Below are 22,903 nucleotides of genomic sequence, written 5' to 3'. Positions count from 1 at the left end.
CTGATTGTGTTGCTAGGGAATATTTTTCTGTTTAGACTAGTTTGTGGTTTTTCATGAATCTGGGTTCAGCCCTTGGCTAGGTTTAACACAAAATGGAGTCTCTTTTTTTTTTTAAATGGAGTTTGTCTGGTCCTTTCATTATCTGGAGATACTTTGATCCTAGGTCTACAAATGCGGGACTCTTTGGTGGAGTGATCAGCCATCCCCACAGACTTGGTCACTGAGTCTCTAGAAAGGTTTCCATTCTGGTCTAGATGCTTAAAGGTGGGTAAATTAGCTAAGATTCCTCCCTCTCCTTCCACTGTCAATTTAGTGAGCGAGAGCTCCTACATACTGTCATCTGGGAAAAAGGGGTCCAGAGAGAGAACTCAGCACAGGACAGGCTCACCTTGTTTGTTTTCATTCTGTCTGACCTTGCAGCCTTGTGACCACACTTGAGGTCCCCATGAAACCACAGTGCTCATGGTCCTGGTCTTCCAAGTGGCCAAACTCTTTCCTTTGTTACATCTTTAAAGTACAGGGAGACAAAGTGCTTAGGACTGTTGTTGGAAATTACTATTATTAAAATCAGAGGAAACTCCTATGCGATCTTTTATCCCAAGTCTATTCCTGAACCAATAAGACACAGCAGACCAAGTCCAACATATGCTTTTTCTTCTGTTACAAGGATCCACATGATGTTGTCAATCTAAAGGAAACTACTGTTAAGTACTTGAAACAATGAGCCAAGGAAAACTGCTTATAGCTCAGCAATAGGGGTTGGCACAGGCCTGAACTGATTGTCAGCCTTAGACAAAACTCCCAGCGGCTCACAGACCAATAGAGAACTTGGAAAAACTGAGGAAATTCACTGAGATTTTTGGAAAGTTCTTTGTGTACTGTTCCCACAAAAACCTTTACTACCCCAGCACCAGTTTCAGGACCAGATGACAAGCAGTTAGATGATTAATATGAGAATCCAGGGCAATAGTTATCTGTGTTATATGGGGACAATCATTTGTTGACCCTGTTCACTCAAAATCTCAAGGCAGGAAGTTGAGAGTGTGTCTCTGGACAAAGAAGGTGCCAGGCCAAGCATAGTGGTGACAACTCACTGTCACTTTTCTACTTGACTCGATCCTACCAGAAAGGTTAGATTCAGAAAGGAATTGACTAGTTTCACATGTATAGGTAAGTGAGTAGAACACAAGGGTTCCAGGCATGAAGATCTGAAAAGCACCTGCTGTTTGACTTGTGTTTACACTGCTGTACAGGTGCAGCATGCCCCTCACCTCATCTAAGGCTTTGTGAAGCAAACCTCAGCTAGATGACAGAGCAGCTGAAGGCTCAGATACACAGAGGACCAGCGTCTGGTGCCTGGGTTGGTGTTTTCTATACACAGTCTCCGCAATTCTCCATCTTGAGTAGGTGGTACAGGCTACTTATTGGATTTGGGATGTGCTCATCTCAGTGCTGTAAACATGTAAACCAAGCTGTCAACAAGGGCTCATGAGAGGATGTCCTGGACAGCTAGCTCTCCTAGCTACAAGTCACTGATTTCTCTCTTTGGTCTTTTATGTAAACACTTAGCTGGTCTTCCGCATTACCACAGGGCTTACGGAGTGAAGACATTCTAAATGTGTCACATATAGGTAATGATAAACTTCCTGTCTTGATAAATTTTGTGTTGCCATGACAGCAACCAAACATGACGCTGGGTACTTCATAAAGAAAATTATCATTTGGCTCAGGATTCTCGTGGATGGAAAATCCAGCCAGTGTGGCCAGAACATCTCACTAGGAACCCCTGGGTGCACCATAACATGGGAGACAAAGAAGAATGTGTGTAAGGATGACAGATGTGTGACAGAGCAACTTAAGGCAGGTAAACCACTTCCCAACTCAGTCTTGTGCAAATCACTCAGAGTACCAGGAAATAGTTCACTCTCACAAGAAGACATCAGTCCCTTATGAAAATGTCACGGCCTGAGACCTTCCATTAGGCCTCCCCTTTTAAAGATCCATCACCATTTCTTGTGGTCTCCTGCCAGAGACCATGCTAGAAAGACACGGGCTTTTGGGGAGTGAACCATATCTATACCACAGCTGGCTGTTGATTCAGATGATGGAGAGTTTTGAACGCAACGTGGGATCAATTCTTTTCTGCATGTTGAAACAAAAACCTTTCCATTCAGAACTCGGTGGTATTTCTGCACATCTGTCACAATGTCTGCAGTACCAAAGACTTTCTGCGCCAGCCAGCATCCGCAGTGTGAGCAAACATACCTCTCATTTGTGCCTGGTGAGAAGGAAGGCTGGCAGTGACCCCTCCCCTCCTCCTCCACAGTGCACATCCTCCACAGCGCATCCTCCACAGTGCACATCCTCCACAGTGTACATCCTCTTGCTCTTTCTCTCCCTTCATTGCTTCTCCTATTCCTTTGTTCTGCTCTGTGCTGAACAACTTGCTTGTGAATATCCTTCCCTCTTCTTTTCCTGCTTTAAATTCTACCGAATAAGTTTAAAAAAAAAAAAAACAGGTTTGCAGAGAGCTGAGTGGAGCCGTGTCTTTGAATACAGAATTAAAGGAATATCAAAAACCCACTCGCCATGATAATATTTAATGCAATTCTTTTGAGAACATCAGAAGCAAGACAAAACATAATGGACGAATGATTTAATGAAACCGGGTTGAGTGAAACTGAAGCTGATGAGACCATCTCAGGTTGTCACTGGAGGACAGTCATTGTCAAACAGCAATTCTCTGACTTGAAAAGGAGATAAGGGAGTACACAGAACTGTGAAGTGTGTTTGATGAGTTCTTCTCTCACGAAAAATCAGGATTTAACCTGGCCATACATCCTGCCTTTGGCATAAATACGTTAGAACGCTCAACATGAGACATGACCCTGAATCTTCACTGTGGCAAGGGAGACATGAACACACCAAGTCCTAGTCTCATAACTGCTGTGATCCGACACATAGCAACTTAGGGAGATGACAGGGTTTGTTTCAGCCCCCTGCTCGAGGTCACAGTCCATTACAGCAGGGAAGTCACCGTGTCAGGAGCCTGAAGTAGCCAGTCACATATTACCACATCACATTCAAGAGCTTGCCTGTACTCAGCTCAGTTTCTTGGCTCCCACACTGTTCAGGGCTCTGTCCAAAGAATGGTTCAGACCACACTAGGCTGGGTGTTCCCACACCAATAAACTCAAGATAATTGTAAACAGACATGCACAGGCCAACGCAGTGTAGATAATTCCCTATTGAGCCTATATGGGAAATGAATGTCAATACTCACATGACATGTGTGTGTGTGTATGTGTGTGTGTTATGCATATGAGGTGTGTTCTTGGGTGGAGTTTGTGCATAGGTGTGCTCACATGTATATGGGCATGTTTATAGGGGTGCACACACATGCATGTATATACATGTCTTCCTTGCTCATTCTCCACTTTACTCATTGAGCCAGGCATTTGCAGTTGAACCCGGAGCTCACTGATTCACTAGTCTAGTTATCCAGCTTTCCCAGTGATCTCCTATCTCAGCCTCACAAGCACATGAGTTCTGGAAAGCTGAGCTCTGGTCCTCCTGCTTGTGTGGCAAGTTCTTTATCCAGTGAGCCATCTCCCAGCCCACTCGCAACATTTTTGAAAAGGTAGCATTTTTTAAAGTAAGTTTTAATATACCTACTCTCAACTTCTCAATACTTTTTTCAACTGCTTTTGACATTGTGGGGAAAACAGCAATGGAAATGAAGCAAAGGGGAAATGCATAAAGAAGCATTCGCTTTCATCTCCGGCTGTATAGTAGTGTGGCTTATGTTGGATTTCTCTTCTGAAATTTAGTATTTCTTCAAAATGAATTTCTTCATTGATTTTTTTTTTTACTCTTACAATCTATCACTGGGGTGTTATTTATCTTAATTAGAGTTTTCTGATGTCGCTCAAGTTTTGTGCCTTAGGCAACTGCTTCATTTGTGAGCCACAAATCCAGTCTTCTGCCTTTCTGTGTGATCCGGGCTTCACAAGGAAATGGAACCAAAAGTGTGTGCATGTGCATGAGTGTGTGTGTATATATATATATATGTATATATATATATATATAGTGTGTGTGTGTGTGTGTGTGTGTGCATGAGTGTGTACGTGTCTGTGTGTATGCATGTTTGTACACATACATGAGTATGTGCGTGTGTGCATGTGCGTGCACGTGTGTGTGTGTGTGTGTGTGTGTGTGTGTGTGTGTGTGTGTGTAGACGAAAGGAAAGAATTTCTTCTTTGGCTCCTGCAGTCTGGGTAGCTGATTAGATGAAAGCTGCTAACTGCCAGTGAGTTGACTGTGTCAACTAGAGTGAGGTCGCAGAGTAGCTGCGTGTTTGGACATGTCGATGTTCAGCCTGGAATCAGAGACCCTTTCTCTTATCCTTTTTGTGAAATAGATGTGCCCGCTCATGTAGGAAAGCCACTCTGCTTGCCTGGGTCTACCAGTTCAAACATTTGTCTCATCTAGAATCACACACACACACACACACACACACACACACACACACACACACACACACACACAGACACAGGTGAAGGAGAAAGAATTTAAGCCATCCTGTCTCACCAGGAGAACTCTGAACACAAAAACACAACATTAGCACAGGTAGGGGAGCACACACAGGAGCATGGTAGCAAAACACAGGACACAGGTGGGTGTAAAAGCACAGGTCAGCATCGCGGCAGTAAGGCTGAAACATCCACATGAGAGTTTCCCAGAATGCTGTTGGGCACACATGTTACTGGCGCCAACTATCATAAGTGCTGGTTATGGTCTTAGGGCTGTGAGGAACTGAGCACAGAGCCAGCATGACTTCTGGGCTGCGGGGGGGGGGGGGGGGAGGGTCTTCCCTCTTTATAGGCCCTCATTATATGAAGGATAAATGGATCTTCTGAGCTCAAAGCCTGCAGCTGCGAAGACAGGAGGGGATGGAAGAAGCCGGAGAAGAGCGTGTGTGGAAGCTGAGCAGCTGGGAGGTGGACTGTGTTGCTGGTGTTTCCCAGCTCCTGGACCGTGAGAGGCTGCAACTGTGGGTGAGACCTCCCTGCTTTCTCATCCTGTTAGGACCACTGAAGGGGGCATTGGAAGGCTTCTCCAAACTCCACGTGGTAGGCGAGATACCGAAGTCCAGCTAAAGCTCTAGGCTTGTGCTGGCTGACTTCCATGACTAACTCCAGGCCACCAGGTGTGGGAATCAGCCTTGGCTGCATCTCTCCTCTGAGCTCCAGTGTTGAGGGTCTCTCATTTCATGTAGCTGTTAGCTGCCCACCCTGGGCTGCTGTCTGAGCTGTGGAAGTACTAGTGTTTCCAAAGCGTGCCGGTGTCTGGGTTGCTCCCCTCCGCCGTATGAACTTATCGGTAGCAATGCTCCACCTCTGCTTCACCCTCAGTGCCTCCGTGGTTACTCTTTTCTGATCTGGACACAGTGAGTTTAGTGGAAAAACATCACTTCCTGCTCCAGTGTGTGGGAAAAACTGCAGTGTTCTATGCCAGCCCTGGATGGAAAAGCTGGTTCACTCCCAAACAGCCACGTTGATTGCGGAGAACTATGGGAACTCCATAATGAGGAGAGCACTGGGCTAGGATGCACAGAGACTGAGAGAAAACCATAGAAGTGGTGAGCAAGCCAGAACAAGGAGGGTTCAGACTGGAGGAGTAGGATTTCAGCTTGCAGAGCAGGTGTCTCTGCTAGTGAGCCTTGGAGAATTCCCTGGAACGGAGGTAGTGTGAAGGGCAACTGCTTTGACCTCTGTACTAGGCTCTGACCTTCTAAAGAAAATGAAATTACCCACAGAGGAGGAGAGTCTCAACACGGTGAACGGCCTTGTACATTTAAGGAGCCAAGTGGGGCACAAGCTCCTGAGACTTACCACAAAATAGACACCTACACCAAGGCTCCTGGACACAAGGACCCTCCCCTTACCCAAAACCTGCTGCACCCCACAGCGGTGTTCCGTGAGTTCATTTGTACTCTGTGATCTGAGGTTCTAGCTCAGGTGACCCTTTCTTACACACACACACACACACACACACACACACACACACACACACACAAAGCGAGTCTGAGTAACAGCTGACACGTATCCTTGGAATAAGAACTGCTCTTTAAAAAAAGAAACCTATCGAAACACAAGTCCTTTCTCCTTTCCCCTTCCCGGGAGGGAGACGCTCCCAAGGATAGGAAACCATGTGACATATCTACCCACACAAGGACAGAAGAGAAAATAATGTTAGAGGTGGTGACAGGATTGTACAGGTAAGTTGTAACAGCCACCCACCAGATGTCAAGTGCAATTCAGGTAAAATGACAGGGAGCTGTGTCAGCAAAACCGGGCTTAGCTTCCATCGTAGAAAAAACGAGATTCTTGCTGGACACTTGTCGGTCTCAGCTAGTCTCAAGGTCTCAAAAATAGAGCAGTGATGGCTGCGGGTTGGGGTTTCTGACTTGCTGGCTCCTTGTAGTCCACAAGCACCAGACTGATATGAGAGACCCTAGGAGCCTGTACGAGACAACTAAGTGGATCATAGTAACTTCCCCGCAGCATCTATTGATGCTGGGTGACCAACCCCAGAGGAGTTACAATTCCTGATTGGCATATAATGCCAGGCAGATTTGGTTCTGGTGACACACACTTTGCATTTCTGTGCACAGTTCAGTGGGTGAAACAAAGATTGGGAACAGAGTCACTGCAGCAAGTGTATCGTGGAAACATTGGCCTTGCACACAACCCAGGGCTGGCCTGGGCTTTGAAGAGCATCGCCATCTTTATGTTGTATATATTTCACCACATTAAGAACTTCAGAATCTTATGAAATCCTTGGGGTAATCGCACTATGCAGGCTTTCGACATTGCTCGGAAATAAAGATTCTGACTTCTAACTTATGATAGTATTACTCATTTGGGATTCCTATAGTTAATAACATTTGCATTTAAGCTTTCATCTACCCACCCCAGATTAAAAGAAATTGTCAACCACTTAGTACATTTAACATCACTATGAAAGTCTTAATTCTAAAACTACTTTAGGCCTTGTGAGACGGTTTGGTGGGTAAAAGAGACTGCCTCCAACCTGAAGTGACAAGTGCAGTCCTTAGGGCCTACATTGGAGGAGGGAGGTGACTGAATCCCCAGATTTGTCCTTTGACACTTCTTCATGTGTGCTGTTATAGCACTCAGACACACACACACACACACACACACACACACAACACACACACATACACACACACACAAACAAACATGTGAAAATTAAAACCATTTTAAAAGGCCCGGCAGCACACAGAGGAAGGGGAAGCAGGCCATCTGGATGAGACCTGATAGGCTGTGGTCATGTGGTGGGGGAGGAGGACCCCTTCTGTCAGAGGTCTAGGGGAGGGGAATAGGGCAGAAGGAGAGTGGGTGGGAACGGGAGGATACAAGTGAGTGGATAACATTAGGGATGTAATCTGAATAAAACATAATAAATTAAAATTTAAAAATAAAATGCAAAAGGCAACAACAAAAATTAAACAAATAAACAGAAAGCTGGAGCATCATATTTCATTTTTGAAGAATTCGCTGTGAGCTTGTCATCAGTGTCACTCTCCTCTGTCATCGTCAGCCCTGGGGATGACTTTTCATCTAGAGCAGCAGTTTTCAGACACTAGGGACACTGTGCGTCACTGCACTGAGGAAAGAAGCAGAACAGTGAAGTCCCCGCTCCTACCCTGAGCTGGCCATTATGAAAGACAAGGCAGTCCCCTTGCGGTGGCCACAGGGCACCTAAGCACGGCCTCTGCTTTCCAGGATCACCTCGAGCACTGAGGCGTTCCTTTCTCATTCTGTGATGCTAGCCACTGAGATCCAAGTGCTCCTTAAAGGTTAAGCATTGCTAAGGGCAAAACTCTAAGCTCATTTCTTCCTCTTCGTGCTCCTCAAAGTTAGATCCATTATTTCCTCCCGTCAGAAATGCCTCGTGCTGCAGACAGCCTCGCTGGGCAGTGTGCCTTGGCTCTTGATGACTGTGCAGCCGGAGGAAGTGGCCCATGTGCAGACAGTGCTCTGTGGGTAGGCAGAAAGGAGTGGGAGGCCTGTGGGCTCTTCTTGCTATGGAGCTTGGGATGCAGGCCTGAGAAACATGCCTGCTTAAGTGAGAAAAGCATTTCATGTAGAAGTGACTAATGTGTCTACATAGGTAGCCCAGAGTCCTTCTGTCTTTCCTTCTCTCTAGTACAGGAAATGAAATGATGGAGATGCTATGAATGGGGTTTGAGGCTCAATGTTCATGCTCCATCAGAGGGCTGCCTACCTGTGAGGGTGGAGAAAAAGTACCCATCCAAGGAATGCAGGTGTCTTAGAGTCTGGGATCAATCCTCAGCTGAGAGTCACCTAGGATTCCCAGGTCTGAGTCCTATTCCAAGCATCAGGATTCTGCCAACCACCCTGGTCGCTGGTGCCTCCTGGTCCACAGACCTCGCCACACTTGCAACAGGGGTGACTTTGTGTGATGCTGCATCTCTGCTCAGTGAGACCAAGAAGAGGCAGCATGCTTGAGGATGGAGACATGGAGAAAGACAACTGTGTCAGACACAGGCTGTGTCAGAGCTCACACACACAGACACACACACACACAGACTCACACACAGATTCACACATACAGACTCACACACATTGACACACACAGATTCACACATACAGACTCACACACACTGACACACACAGATTCACACATACAGACTCACACACATTGACACACACAGATTCATACACTACTAACACACACAGAGGCACACACACATAGCTACACACATACAGACTCACACAGATAGACATACACACAGACACACACATAGACACATAGACACACACACACATTCACACACATAGACACATACACATATAGACACATACACAGATAAACACATACAGACTCACACACATAGACACACACACATAGATATACACACAGATACACACATAGACACATAGAGACACACACAGATTCACACACATAGACATGCACACACACACACACACACACACACACACACACACACATTTCTCCTCTCTTTGAGAGAAACCAAATTCTAAGTCTTTTAAATACTTACTTGTATGATGTGATATAGCAATTTCTGAGTTTTGTTCAATTTAAAACTTTAAATGTTTATTAAATTAATTACAATAAAACTTTAAAGTTTTATTAAAATTAAAAGTTTTATTAAAGTTTACCAAACCATAGTATAAAATCTTAATGCTTAATATTATAAAATCAAAAAATCAAAATAGAACTAAACTATAATTGTAGAATACTGCATTTTGTCTATCAATGACACAAAAATAACATAAACACATTATGAAGCAAAAAAAATGTGTGAAAATGCTTTTGATGTGTATTTCTGAGTAAAAGAATACAGCCCAAGGTTATATGCTACATGACCCTAAAAAAAAAAAAAAAAAGAATGCTTAATATAAGGCAAAACTACAAAGAATAAAAAGATACATGTTTTCTATGGGTTGGTATAGAGGGAAATGAATAGGATCATAAGGCTTCTGGTCATCTTCTAGTCAAATATATATATATATATTATATAATTATATATTTGTATATTTTATATTTATATATAATTTACATATTATAAATTTATATATTATATATATAATTGCAAGTGGTTGAGTCAATGCTTTTTAAATGCTTCATACATAATAGCAATTACATGAACAGAGTTCAAGTTCAAAGGTTCCAGGAATTTCCCAGAAATACAAGGTGATGATCATAGGAAGGAAGACAAATCTGGGCATGAAAAAGGATGGGAGTGTCTAAAAAATGGAGGAGGAACAGGAAGAGGAAGTACCTAGGCGAAGAGCAAATTCTGCCAGGTTCTGGTCTTTGCGATCAAAATCTCTCCCTGTGTGCTTTCCTTGAAGGAACTTTGTGGGTCTGCTTTTAGTCATCTCCAATGGTAATTGCCGTCTGTGGAGAGACCAATGTGACTGTCTATGGAAGAAGCTACCCTGCCGTGCATCGGACAAAAGTGAAAGGGCTGGAAACACAGGCTGTGGTGGAGATAGAATCCGGAGCTCGTGGCAGCACTTGAGAAGACCTGCAGTCACAGTCTGAAAAATGGTACCCGTTTGCCAATTCAGAGACCTGTCGCCTCAAAACAGAAAAAAATTGGCTTTGAGATTCATGGCCCCTACTGCAAAATACAAGGCAAGCTAGAAACAATTGCCGCATTGTTATTCTAAAATGGCGTGTTATTGGGGAAAAAATAACAGTTAAATAGTGAGACAGCGAAGGAAAGCAATAAAACAGACACGCTATTAATTTCCAGCCCAAGTGGATATTATTTCTCACAGTTTGGTCACTTAGCCGTGGCGGTGCTCTGCCTACCCAAAGATTCGATTTCCAGCAACTTCAATTTAGTGTTAGCAAACGCTAAATTGTGTTCAGCTGTGACAAAGCCCATGCATTCAAACCATTAGAACCACCCTGGGTTGGAAAATTGTAAACACAATGTAGTCCTACCTTTTGTGTAGCTTCATCATCGGCATGCAGTCATCACATTCAAGGTGCCTTCCTGTGGGACACGGAGTCCTGGGTGCGCCTTGTAATGACTGGACCATCTGTTGAGTGACTTAGGAAATTGTGATTGTAGTTATCACAGCCTTTCGTGTCAGAAGTCTAACGTGGGTCTCACAAGGTTACTCATGACATCACAAGCGTAGAAGCTCCTCAGGATATGGCTGAGCTCTCAGTGTCCTTGGTAACCGCCAGACAAGGTTGAATCCTGCTTCCTGTGGGGGCACTGTGTTCCTTGGCTGTCAACATTTTTCTCTGTGAAAAGACACTGTAACTTTCAGAAAGTATTAATTTTTATTCCTTGAAAGCTTCATGCATTTATACATGTCTATTGATCTTATCTATCCACCACTTCCTCCCTCCAACTCCCCAAAATGCCCACTATCCTGTGTCCTTCCCAACGTGACATCCTCTACTTTGTTTTTGGTAGTAGTAGTAGTAGCGCCCCTCCTTTGTCCAGTGAATGCTGCCCATGAACACATGTGAGGTCATCCACCGGAGCATGAGCAAGCTATTCAGCCACATCCCTAAGGAGAGTTACTCGCCCTTCTTCAGCAGCCATCAAGTGCCAATCAAGTGCTCCCCAAGTGGGGGGTGGGGCTTCCAGGGACCCCCACCCACCCATAGTGGAATTTGACTGGATTGATCTTAGGCAAGTCTTTTTCAGGTAAGCACAGCTGCATGAGTTCAGGCCCATTTCCATTTCTCTTATTTAAGTAAACAGAAATAAATCAAAGGGATCATGGAATTCCCACTTCCCAACTACGGACCACTCATAAAGCTCACCGTGAACATCACAGTGGAAGGCACCATTTATAAAATGGAGGAAAAGCTGGCATTACAGTTCTGGTCATAGATCGTCAACGCATGTTTCGTTTCTTATTACAGCTGGCTCAGGATAATAACAATGACCAAAGATGCCGAGAAAAGGAGAATTGTTTGTATTCTGAAGTGTTTTGCCAGCATTGGAGACAAGAAGGATAAACTCACTGCAAATCACCTGTGTGCTTCTAGCTTATAGGAAATATAACTATACAGTGAAGGCAACAGCCAACCCTAATGGGAACTCCTGGCTTTCCCCATCTCATTTAGATAAGAATATGGAATTGGGAATAAAAAATAAATTAGAAGACCTTCAAATGTATTATGGAAGAATCATGAATCCTCTAAAACAAATAAATAAAGCTAAATATCAGGTGCTCAAGAGAAACCTGGGTTTGGGTATTTCTTATTTCATGAGACTATTTTGGAGTTTGCTTTTGTGAAGACAGGAATTGAAGATCCCAATGCAGATTCCCCTGAGCAAGATAACTGGACAGAGCATCCTGAACCCTGGCCGTTCCTACAGCCTAGTCATGTTTTCTTTTCATCCACCCCAGGTGATACAACAGAGAATAAGAAAACCCTTTCTGCACCACACACACACACACACACACACACATCGGAGTCTCCTCAAGATGGACAAAGGCCAGGCTCACATCACCCATGGGGCAGACTTGCCAAACTTTAAAAGAAACTCAGGCTAATACTGAAAAGACATTAGGTGAGCCTGTGTGTAGACAAGTTCTGCAAGCCTGACCTGAGAGGTCACTGAAGACAGTCCTCGAGAGAAAAGACTGTGGCAGCTCTGCAGCACATACTTTAGTCATTGCTACCTCCAACTGCAATGTGCAAACTCCAACAGTGTTTGCCTGTGATGAGTGTATGTGTCTGCATGCATACAAGAGTGCATGAATACGTGTGTGTGCATGTGTGCATGCACGTGTGCTTGCAGGCATGTATGTCTGTGCTCGTGCATGTGTGCGCGTGCGTGCGTGCGTGCGTGTGTGTGTGTGTGTGTGTGTGTGTGTGTGTGTGTGTGAAGCCAGAGGACAACCTGAGTCGTCATCTTCAGGAACACCGTTAACCTCCTTTTTGAAAGGGAGTCTCACTGTGCCGGGTTCACTAATTAGAGTAAACTGGCTGATTAGTGGTTCCCCCGGCTTCTTCTGTCTCAGCTTTCTCAGCTCCAGCATCACTGGCACACACAGTCAAGCCTGGATTTCTTCATGGTTTCTAGGGATCAAGCTCAGGACCTTTAGCATGCAAAGCAAACACCTTGCATTCTGAGCCATCCTCCCTGCCTCCATTGTGTTGTTTTTATTCAAAGCACAAGAGTCTTGCTTGCTTCAAAGAAGCTCATCGGACAACTTGGAAGACAGTGTTGTAGTTGGCTGTTTGGCTAATGCCACAGAGATGACTTACGCATGGCTGAACGGAGGGGAAGATTTTATTTTCAGTGGGTTGATCAGAACTGTGGGACAGACAGGGTTGCATATACAAGAAATCCATAAAGGAGAGGTGAAACAGAACTCAACCTCACTGGAAAGATAGCATTGCATTTGGGATGTTGGGAAATAGGCATTTTCATTTAAAAAAAGACCGTATGAGGGTCTCATGGAGTGAAGCCACAGCAGGATCCACATTCAGAGGCCGGAAGTGTCTGCTAAGTGCACATTCAACAGTGCTCACACAACAGCAGCTTTGAGCCAGCAGCTTCCACCTCCCGTCCTGTTTCCTAAAGCTGCACACCATCACACATTTGGTATCTCACAGCAAAATTGATGTCTAATTTCTGACTTTCAGAAGTAAGAGATTGAATTCACGGTTCCTTCTGGAGAGTCACAAGGCCAATCAGTCTTGCCCTGTTGCAGCTCTGGAAGCCATCTGCATTCTTAGGCTCCTGGAAACCTGACTCCAAGATCCACTTTTATTGGCCACCACCACCTCCCCCATGACTCTAAGGGCTCCAGTGTGTTCATTCATGCCCATTCAGAATGTCCAAATCTCAGGCAGGCGTGTTGTGGTGGGAGCTTCACAAATGAGCAAGATTACTTCAGAGACATCCACGAATCCTGCTAGTTGGATTCTCTACCACAAACAGCATTGAGAAATAGGCTCTGACTCAGGAAGAGATAGGTGCACCAGCAAATGATGTGTGGCTGCAATCTGCAGGGGCATTGACAATGGAAGGGACCAGAGTTAGAAGAACAGTTTCTTTGCGTCGTGGTAGACGCATTACAATGTTCCAGCTAAAGAAGAGGAGGAAGAAAGAAAAGGAAACAAGTCAGGAGTGGAAGGTAAGAGGGACCTGAGGAATTGCATCTGTTTTGTTCCCCTGCCCCGCCCCGCCCCAAACTGTAGCAGATCTCAGTGGACAGAGGAGCCTCTGACATCCTGCTGGGGAGTGCACTCCAGACAGGAGCAATCTGATCTGTTCTTTAAAAGGCCTTCATGATTCTCGGCTGCTTTCTACATTTATAAAAAAAGAATAACCTTAACCTTAAGCCAGTGACTATGGGGACCGAATTAGGAGATGAAGAGACTCCCGCCAGGAAGCGCCAGACCATGCAACTGATCTTGTGCCTGACCACTGCATTAAGCTGTTGGAGAAAAGGGTAGACTTAGTCCAGTGGTTAAAAATCATTATCCATTCTGCAAGTATGCTGCCTGCCCTGTTGTGTGTGGCATTGATTTACACATATTATGGTCAAAGGCTTGTTTTCTTTAGAAAGTTGTAAGAGTCCTCTGACAATACAGAATGTTAAAGCTATACATTTATAAAATCAGAACATTTGCTATGCACCCAAACACGAGTCTACTGAAATAGAGCCTGTTTGCAGTTGCTACAACATACGTTTCCTCTTTTCGTTTGGGTGGCGCCCAGTCCTGTGCACCAGCTCTCTGAAAATGCTGTCAAGCTGTTGGGATCCTGCAGTAGCCATTCAAAACCATCTCTTTGGTCTGAATATTTTAATATGAAATTTTATGTTTATCTAAAATAGTCTCCGATTGCATTTCTAGACGTTTGTCTGAAACCCTAAGAGATAGGATTACAGAAAAGAATTTGTACTCAGCCTCTCAAAAATAAACATGATAAAATCAACTTTGTTTCACAGCAACACAAATTACTTAGTCAGATTTTTCACATTCGTTTTCTTTTCTTGGGTAAAATGCATTTACTTACTTATTCTTGTTTTCTCTGGGATTCTCTTACCTTTTCCATCTTTTCTATTTTTTAAAATGTAAGTAAATTTTCAAAATATTTTTTGAAATATTAGTTTTAATATTTAAATAAAATCTTAGCTTTGAGAAACCTTGGATAGAAGTTTTTAATGCAAATGTTTGCACTCTTCCTTTCTAATTTAAATAATATACTTGATCTTATCTGGAAAAGCTAAGGAATGAAGGTAAGTTCTATTTTTATTTTTAAATAAGTAAAATCAATCCATAACTGTGTGCTTCCCCCTCACTGTCACTTCCCTCTCAGGTGGCTCATCCTACAATCTACTCTCTATGACCACCTAGAAGAAGTCTGGTGAACGGTATGTGTGTCCAAGGCCTGATTCCGTCAACCTGTGACAAGAACCCTGCAGCCTTCACTTAGTAAGAAATGCACTGCCAGGCCCTTGACAACGTGGCATACTTTTAAATTCCCAGTTCTCCATGCTGTAGGTTTTTGGAGTGGCTTAGTACCTCTAGTATGTACGAATGAAGCCAACCTGTCTGCAGGGAACTGCATATATTTGAGGTATACTGTAGGGTAGTTCAAATACTTATAATTACAAAATTATTGCACAGTGGAGCTAATTTCCCTCATCTTAGTGCTTCTTAAAAAGTATAAAGGGATAAACCTCGCTTGAGCACAGGAACAAGTCCTTCGTGATCATTCAGTTTGGTTTCCATGTCCATCAAAAGAGCATAATCTTAAACCAGCAGCCATAGAGACTCAATTAGGAAGTGAAGGGATTCACGCCAAGAAACACTAGGCATGCAAATGAGCTTGTACCCTGCAGTGTATTAGCAGATGCCCATGTTCATTGAAACGCTAGTCATAAAGCCAAGATATGGAAACAAGACAGGTGCCTACACTCTGACACCTGATGAGCAGATAATGAATGTATATATGAGGGAGACAGACAATCATACAGACCACAGACAGACAGACACAAAGAGAAAGAGATAAGTGGGTTATTTATAAGCCTTAGGTACTCTAAGTTATTTTAAAATATTATTTTATAAATATTTTAAATCTGGCATCATTTCACTGTGGTACAATAAATTCTTTAAAAGACAGTGCTGGTGAGATTACTCAGCAGATAAAGGCAGTTGACCTTCAACTCTGGGGATCTGAGTTCAAATTCCCATAAGCCGCATGAAATTGCATAGAAAAAAAACCTGACTCCATAAGCTGTCCTCTGACTTCTACACAGGCCCCAACCCCATAATTATAATAAAAATAACTTAAATGCTGTTACTGTAACAAAAGATTTTCAGGAATATGTCTCAAAGAGATGCAGCCATCTGGATGTCAACTATGGCTGCTGCTCTTGCTCCTAGCTGTCTTTGCTCACATGGGGGTTTGTGGGCCTGTGACATCTTGCTGAGTGGAAGATATTAATAAATTGTTACAATTTCCTTTTCCTGTGAATTTCTAGTCCCTGTCCTTTCCTCATCTTTTCACTAGGCTACCCATCTTTTTCTCATTAGCTCACACAATGCACACCAGGCAGCCTGGAGTGACTTTGGAAAGATACATGAGCTCTATCTTGAAGAGTGAGGCTGAGGGCCAGAAGCTCCTGGAGGTAACAACTGTTTTTGACCGAATTCAACAAAGAACCAGTTTATGCATAAATAATTGAGGACCATGGCAGATTCTTCTTGTTTCAAAGAACCTGAAAGCTGAAGCTTCAGAAATGACTACAGTGTGCTAAGTGTTCAGCTTCCTCTACCAAGAACTTGCCTCTCTTCCTCACGTGTAACCTTCTGTCAGGTACATTCCAAATTTCTCCTTGATCTGAGGTAAATGCGGCCTTAAAGGAGTGTGTAATTCTACTTGGTTTCAGCCTGGTAGTCCACTGTAGGTTGGCGCTTTCATCTATGAGGCTGAGTTTCTGCAGTGAGTCCTGGAGTTGGCACATGTTTGGAGCTTAGCACTATGTGTTGACTGGACTAAAGACTTAGGAAAGTTCCTCAGGTTGGCACGCTCCCTTTTCCCCTTTCGAGACAACATAAAATGTTAAACAATATTTTTTAAAAGGCGGTAATAGTGGGGCAAATGAAATAAGTTGGAGTTAGGGTGTTCATGCTAGAGATGGGCCCAAGGGTAAGATTGACAGGCAAAACCCAGAGCATTCGCTGGAGGGGCCCTGTGGCTCTAAATCCCACCACCTGAAAAGGGGCCCTGAGCTCTTTTCCACTGATGCAAAGGAGCTGCCTCAACTATCAATTAGTGCAGAAGATAATGAAATGGTAGGGGAAAAGCATGCCTACAGAACTGGAAAAGTGTGGGTTCCCGTGGGAGGTTAGAGGGCTGGCTGCATTTACACTATGATATGATTGTGCGGCCCCAAATTGAGAGATCCTCTAGATAGATGGAGACAGAACTGATTGAAATTGTGTATGCACGTGTGTGTGTGTGTCTGTGTGTGTCTGTGTGTGTGTGTGTGTGTGTGTGTGTGTGTGAGAGAGAGAGAGAGAGAGAGAGAGAGAGAGAGAGAGAGAGAGAGAGAGAGAGAGAGAGAGAGAGACTACTGTATTATGTATTATAAAGGGGACATTTACTAGAGTAGCTTACAGGCTGTGGTCCAAACAGCCCAATACCAGCTGTCTCCTGATGGAAAAGCCAAGAATCCACGTGTTGTTAGACCATAACATTGGATGTCTCAGCATTCTTGGTCAGGTGCTACAGTCCCAAGTGAATTTCTAGAAAGCTTCTGGTCTTCGGTCTATGTTGGGATCCCAAAGAAGTGAGTTCTAATACCAGTGAAGGAACCTCAGCCACAGGATGGATTAACTTGTGGCAAGCTTACAAAAGCTTCTTTCTTCCACTTTTCCTCTTATGTGGCCTGCCACCAGAAGATGTGGCCCGGATGTAGGGTGTGTCTTCCCACCTCAATGATCCAGTCAAGAAAATCCTTCACAGATGTGTCCAGCTGCTTGGGCTTCAGCTGAATCCAGATGATCTGGCATTGGGGGTTTGATTACCTCTGTCTAAGGTGGTGCTCAGTGACTTCTGTGGCTTGAATGTGTCCCTCAGAATCGTGTACTAGAAACTGCACAATGAAGTGGAGTTGGGAGGATGAGCCCGAGAGAGAGGTGATCAGGCTTTAATGGTGGAAAGAATCACAGTTTATCATTATGGACGTCAGCCTGTTCCCAGGGTGGTCTCATTCCTGAAGAATCCCACCCCCTTTACTTCGAGTCACTTTATCTTTCACATCCACCTTGTGATGCCTTTGACCACATGATGGCACCTCAAGACGGCCTCATGAGACATGCACACCTCACTTAGCTCTGGACTTCCCGACTACCACAAGTGGGAACCTGTACATTTCTGTCTGCGGCAAGTTACTCTGTGCTGTTCTCTTACAGCAGGGCAGACTCAAATGTGGGCTCAAGGGGACCGTGAAGCAATTTACTTTCTTAGGATTGTTTAGAACGCAGTGACACTAACAAGGCTTTTTAGATCAAGCGGTGTTTTAGAACCAGGAATGAAAATTCTTAAGGTTTGTTTTTCTTCCTGGCCACATAATTATCACCGATGTGAACATGAGGTCTCAGTTTGGTTAAACAAACCTTTTCCTACTTGCTTCATCTTCTCTGAGAGTGCTCTACTCAGATGGGAGAGGAGAATATGCTTCTGCCAGCCACTGGGCTAATTGAACTAGAACTAATTTCCCATTACTAACTTGAAAAACAAACAGATTATTCTATTTCCCCTTTAAAGAACAAAGAAAATTAAATTAGCTTTTAAATTACATTGTAAAAAAATGTGTGTATCTGAGACAGAGAGAAAACAGTGTGTGTGTGTGTGTATATATATATATATATATATATATATATATATATATATATATATATATATATGAGATACAGAGACAGAGAGTGCTTCAACTAAAGAAAGCATGTCCGTTCTCAATTCCCACACTTTGTTTTAAGTCAGTGGCTCTCAACCTTCCTAATGCTGTGGCCCCCAGCCATAAAATTATTTCATTGCTACTTTATAACTATAATTTTGCTACTGCTATAAATGGTAATGTAAATATCTGTTATGCAATGCCCAAAGAGAGTTGAGAGCCTGTGATCTTAAGTGTTTTCTTTTCTTTTCTTTTCTTTTCTTTTTTTCAGTCCTAGGGTCTTAGGCAATATCTGGAGACTGTCTTATCCCCCTGGGTCAACGCCTTCTTCCAACATCCCTTTGCACCGTCTCGCTCTTGGGAGCCAGACTGCCCTTCTTTTGTTCTAGCTTCAAAGAAACTCTGCGACTCTGTGTATCTGTATGTCTGTCTTCTTCTCTTTCCTTCCTCCTTCCCTCACTCCCTTTCTTTACCCCTTTGTTCCTTCCTCACTTCTTTCCTTCAGGAAGATGGATACAGTGCAAACTCCTATTGTAAAATTTCACTGAAAATAAAAGTAAAAGCCAACAAACTTTCTAGAACCATCCCCTGTTGGCATGGTGTCACACATTTGAAACTCAGGCAGGATATCACAGCTGATGTCAGCCTTGGGCTGGAGACACATGCTTATAACTCCAGCTACTTCCAGGTAGGGAAGCATTGCAAGTTCAAAGCCTGTCTCAAAATAAAATGTCAAGAGAGGGCTGGGGGCAGAGCGCCCACCTGGCATACAGGAACAAAGGCTCACTTCCCCAGAATTCTAAAAGCCTTCATTGTTTATAACAGTGAGGAAGAGGAGCCATCTTCACTGCCACTCACATTAGAAGAAACCTCCCTGAAGAAATGTGGCTACCCTTTAATTAATTAATAATTAATTTTGAGACAGGGTTTCTCTGTGTAGCCTTGGCTGTCCTGGACTCCCTTTGTAGACCAGGCTGGCCTCGAACTCACAGTGATCTGCCTGCCTCTGCCTCCCAGGTGCTGGGATTAAGGGTTTGCACCCCCACGCCCAGTACGTGGCTGCCCTTTAATGGGGGCACATCTCAGAGAGCAAATTATATTCTCATTACACCCCACAGAAGAAGAGTAAAAATAAACACAAAGAACATTGGTGTTCCGGTCTCAAAAACCAAAGGATATTGATAGAAACCTGCCCACCTATCTCCGTCCAAGCACGCTTCAACTTCCCCAGTCTGCAAACTTGCTGCTTCTTCCTGCCTTCTTTTAGTGGCACTGAAAAGAAACATTTACATTGAAGTTGGTAAAAATCAATTTCGCCAAGAGTTGTGTATTGCAATTTTGTTGGAAGAAATGGCCGTTAGCTAATGGCCTTATGTTTATTGCAGCTTACAGGGCTGTGTGCTTTCCTAAGGAGAGCACTGCCTGATTAGCAATTACATTAACCTCTCAGAGGACAAAAGCTCTTGTTGCCCAACTTTTAAGAGCAAGAAACTAAGAGCTACTTAATTTGTGAAAACAGTGCATAATGAACCTCAAACAACAAATTTATCCCTAAAGCTGATAAGGTAATTTTGAGGCATTTTTTTTGTCAGCCAAGTGTTGGTGTCCTTCCCTTGGGGTTTTCAAAGTCAAAGCCAGGGATTTGATTATGGTTGTCAGAACCCAGAATCTTGGTTCCCACCAGCACAAACTGAATTTGCTTGGTGTCTCTCAGGGTCCATCCTGAAAAACACTTTCCCAAAGACAAATTATCAGGCCGTAATTTATTTCTACGGCCACCACATGAGCCACTGAGGACTGACGTGGCGAAGGCTTTCCTCTAACCTCCCTTACTCCGCATCACCTGCAGCTCAGCTTTTCTTCTCAGAATTAGACTGGAGCAGTTAGAAAAAAAAAAGTGGACCCTGGAAGAGGCTTGATTTCTTTTACACCAATGGGACATTGTCAGGCCATATGCCACACCAAGTATGATGATGTAGCTTCCTCATTACCCTTAGGTGCCATCTCCGGCCTCCTGTAAGTCCACAAGCCGCCAGCTGCAGGTTTGTTCTCTTTCATTGTTCAATCTCTTTGATCAAGACAGGCTTGAATCTTTAAGGTAAGCTGTGATGCCTTAAAATTCACGAATTTCTAGAACGTTCCAGAATATTCTGAGATGTTTACTTATGTGGATTCTTGATAGCTTCACATTTAAAAAAAAAAAATGGAAACACTGGAAAACATCCAGGAAGATTGCAATAAGTGATTCTAGCAACAGAGTGCATGAAGGAACTGTGCTAACGAGGAGACAAGGTTGTCTTAGTTACTTGAGAGAGGGGCTATTAGCATTTTTGGTGTCCTTTGTCCTCCTGAAGGAGCCCACTCTCTTAATCTCTATCAACAGAGATGACCTTTGCTTAGTTTTGAGTATTCCAGAAATAATATCATCTAGTGTGTAGTCTGAGTTCAATATGGATGCTCTGATCAATATTATTTGTACTGAAATTCATGCGTGTTATTGTCCTGAACAGAAGAGTGCTCCCCAGTACTCTAACACAGATTCTTCATTTGGGAAGAGGAAAAGCTTTACTTTAAGTTTGTTTTCATGGAGTCAGGGTTACTCAGATGTCTCTCCAGTTGGCAGCAGACACAGAACTTAGGTGTCCTGGGAAAGAGGATGACTGTAGCTTGTGGTTGATTGTAGTTGGGAGTATTGAGTCTCCTCTTTGTTCTGTACTGTCCTGTAATTTCAATCCTAGCTGTGAATCTAAGGCCCCAATACTAATCTTGTTCCTTAGGCTCCTTAGAGATGTGTGACTCACATAGACATTTGGGGTCAGGACATAGGGGTCGGTCTGCACTAAATCTTAAAAACAGCTTTCTGAGGCAAGTTATTATTCCAATTTCAAATGCATTTAGTAATATTTTATTAATTTTCCTTTATTTATATAGTGTTTATATATTATATTCCCTTGGTTTTTATTTTTATGGTTTACAGCTATTGAAGGCAACATTACTGTGTGGTATCATCACTGTCACCATTCTCAATGCTGGTGACTAAAGCTGGCCTCTAATTTCTGCTAAATACTCTCTCTACTATTGAGCTATATCCAAGTCCCAACGTTGCTGTTGACATTTTGATATTACATGTGAGTTTTTAACTGTCTACACATAGATACATTGCTGGGGGCTGTATTAATTATCTAAGGCTATATATATGTGTTTCTTTTTCTTTCTTTCCTTCTTTTTTTTGTTTTTTGTTTTTGTTTGTTTGTTTGTTTTGAGACAGGGTCTCTCTGTGTAGCCTTGGCTATCCTGAACTCACTTTGTAGACCAAGGTGGCCTCAAACTCATAGTAATCTGCCTGCCTCTGCCTCCTGAGTGCTGGAATTAAAAGTGTGTTCCGCCACCACACCCAGCCTATATATGTGTATTTCTTAGTTGCAAACTTATGTGTGTTAAACATCCAGAAATTAGCACCCATTGACCTTTCAAGGTTCCAGTTGGCCAGCAGGTTTAGAAGGATCCAGGGGGCCATTTCACTTTGGTCCCTCCTTTGGCCTTGGCGAGAAATCACCAGGACTGAAGTTCCCATGTCTGGAGAATTTCTACTGGCTGTGGACTGGACACTGGGTTCCTCTCCAAGCTGTCCAATCATCTTAAGAACAAGCTCTGCAGAGGATGGGGTCCACAGCAGGATTTCCTGAGCATGCGCTTCTGCTCTCAAGTCTGTCTCTGGATTTGGTTCCTTGTTTCATCATCCTACCAGGCTGGTCATGATGCAGCAAGTGTTTGCTTCTCAGGGTGGTCCCAGTGCAGGGATGACTAAAGTCTCTCTTTCCTCCAGTTAATATTTCTGTGCGAAGAATCCAGGGCCTTCCTTGCACACAGCTGACAAGAGCTCTCTCATTCAGCTACACCCTTTAAATTTTTTATTTGGTTTATCTTTTAAAGTTGGTGGGTGTATGTCGGCTCCTTTCCAAGTGTTAAAGCAATCTCAAATGAATGAGGTGGCGAAGGAAGGACTGGTTTGGCTCATTGCTTTGCAGGTGTCGGTCCACAGCTGTTGCTTAGTTGCACCATGCTTGAGAATGTGTATGGAGAAGCTGGGTGTCATGTGGAAAAACAGAGTGCTTCACCTCATGACAAATAGGAGAAGGAGAGACAGAGACAAAGAAAGACACAGAGAAAGAACCAAAGCCAGAAATACCCTAAGAGTGAGCAGCACCGGCCTGATCTCTCCAGCAAGGTCTAATAGCCCAGCCCATTATCAGTGGGCTAACCCATTTTGATTGACACACTCACAGTCCTGCCCCTTTTCAATAGCCCATCTGAAAACCAAACTTTCAAGACGTAAGCCTTCAGGGAACGACTTAAATTCAACAACAGCTATGGAGACTATCTATACTTATGCTGTGTAGCATTTGAGTATTGTGTGTGTG

The sequence above is a fragment of the Acomys minous genome (assembly GCF_964271855.1).
Source record: "Acomys minous genome assembly, chromosome: 5".
Taxonomy (NCBI): domain Eukaryota; kingdom Metazoa; phylum Chordata; class Mammalia; order Rodentia; family Muridae; genus Acomys; species Acomys minous.
The sequence above is the reverse complement of the archived record's forward strand: the minus strand, read 5'-3'. Positions refer to the sequence as shown.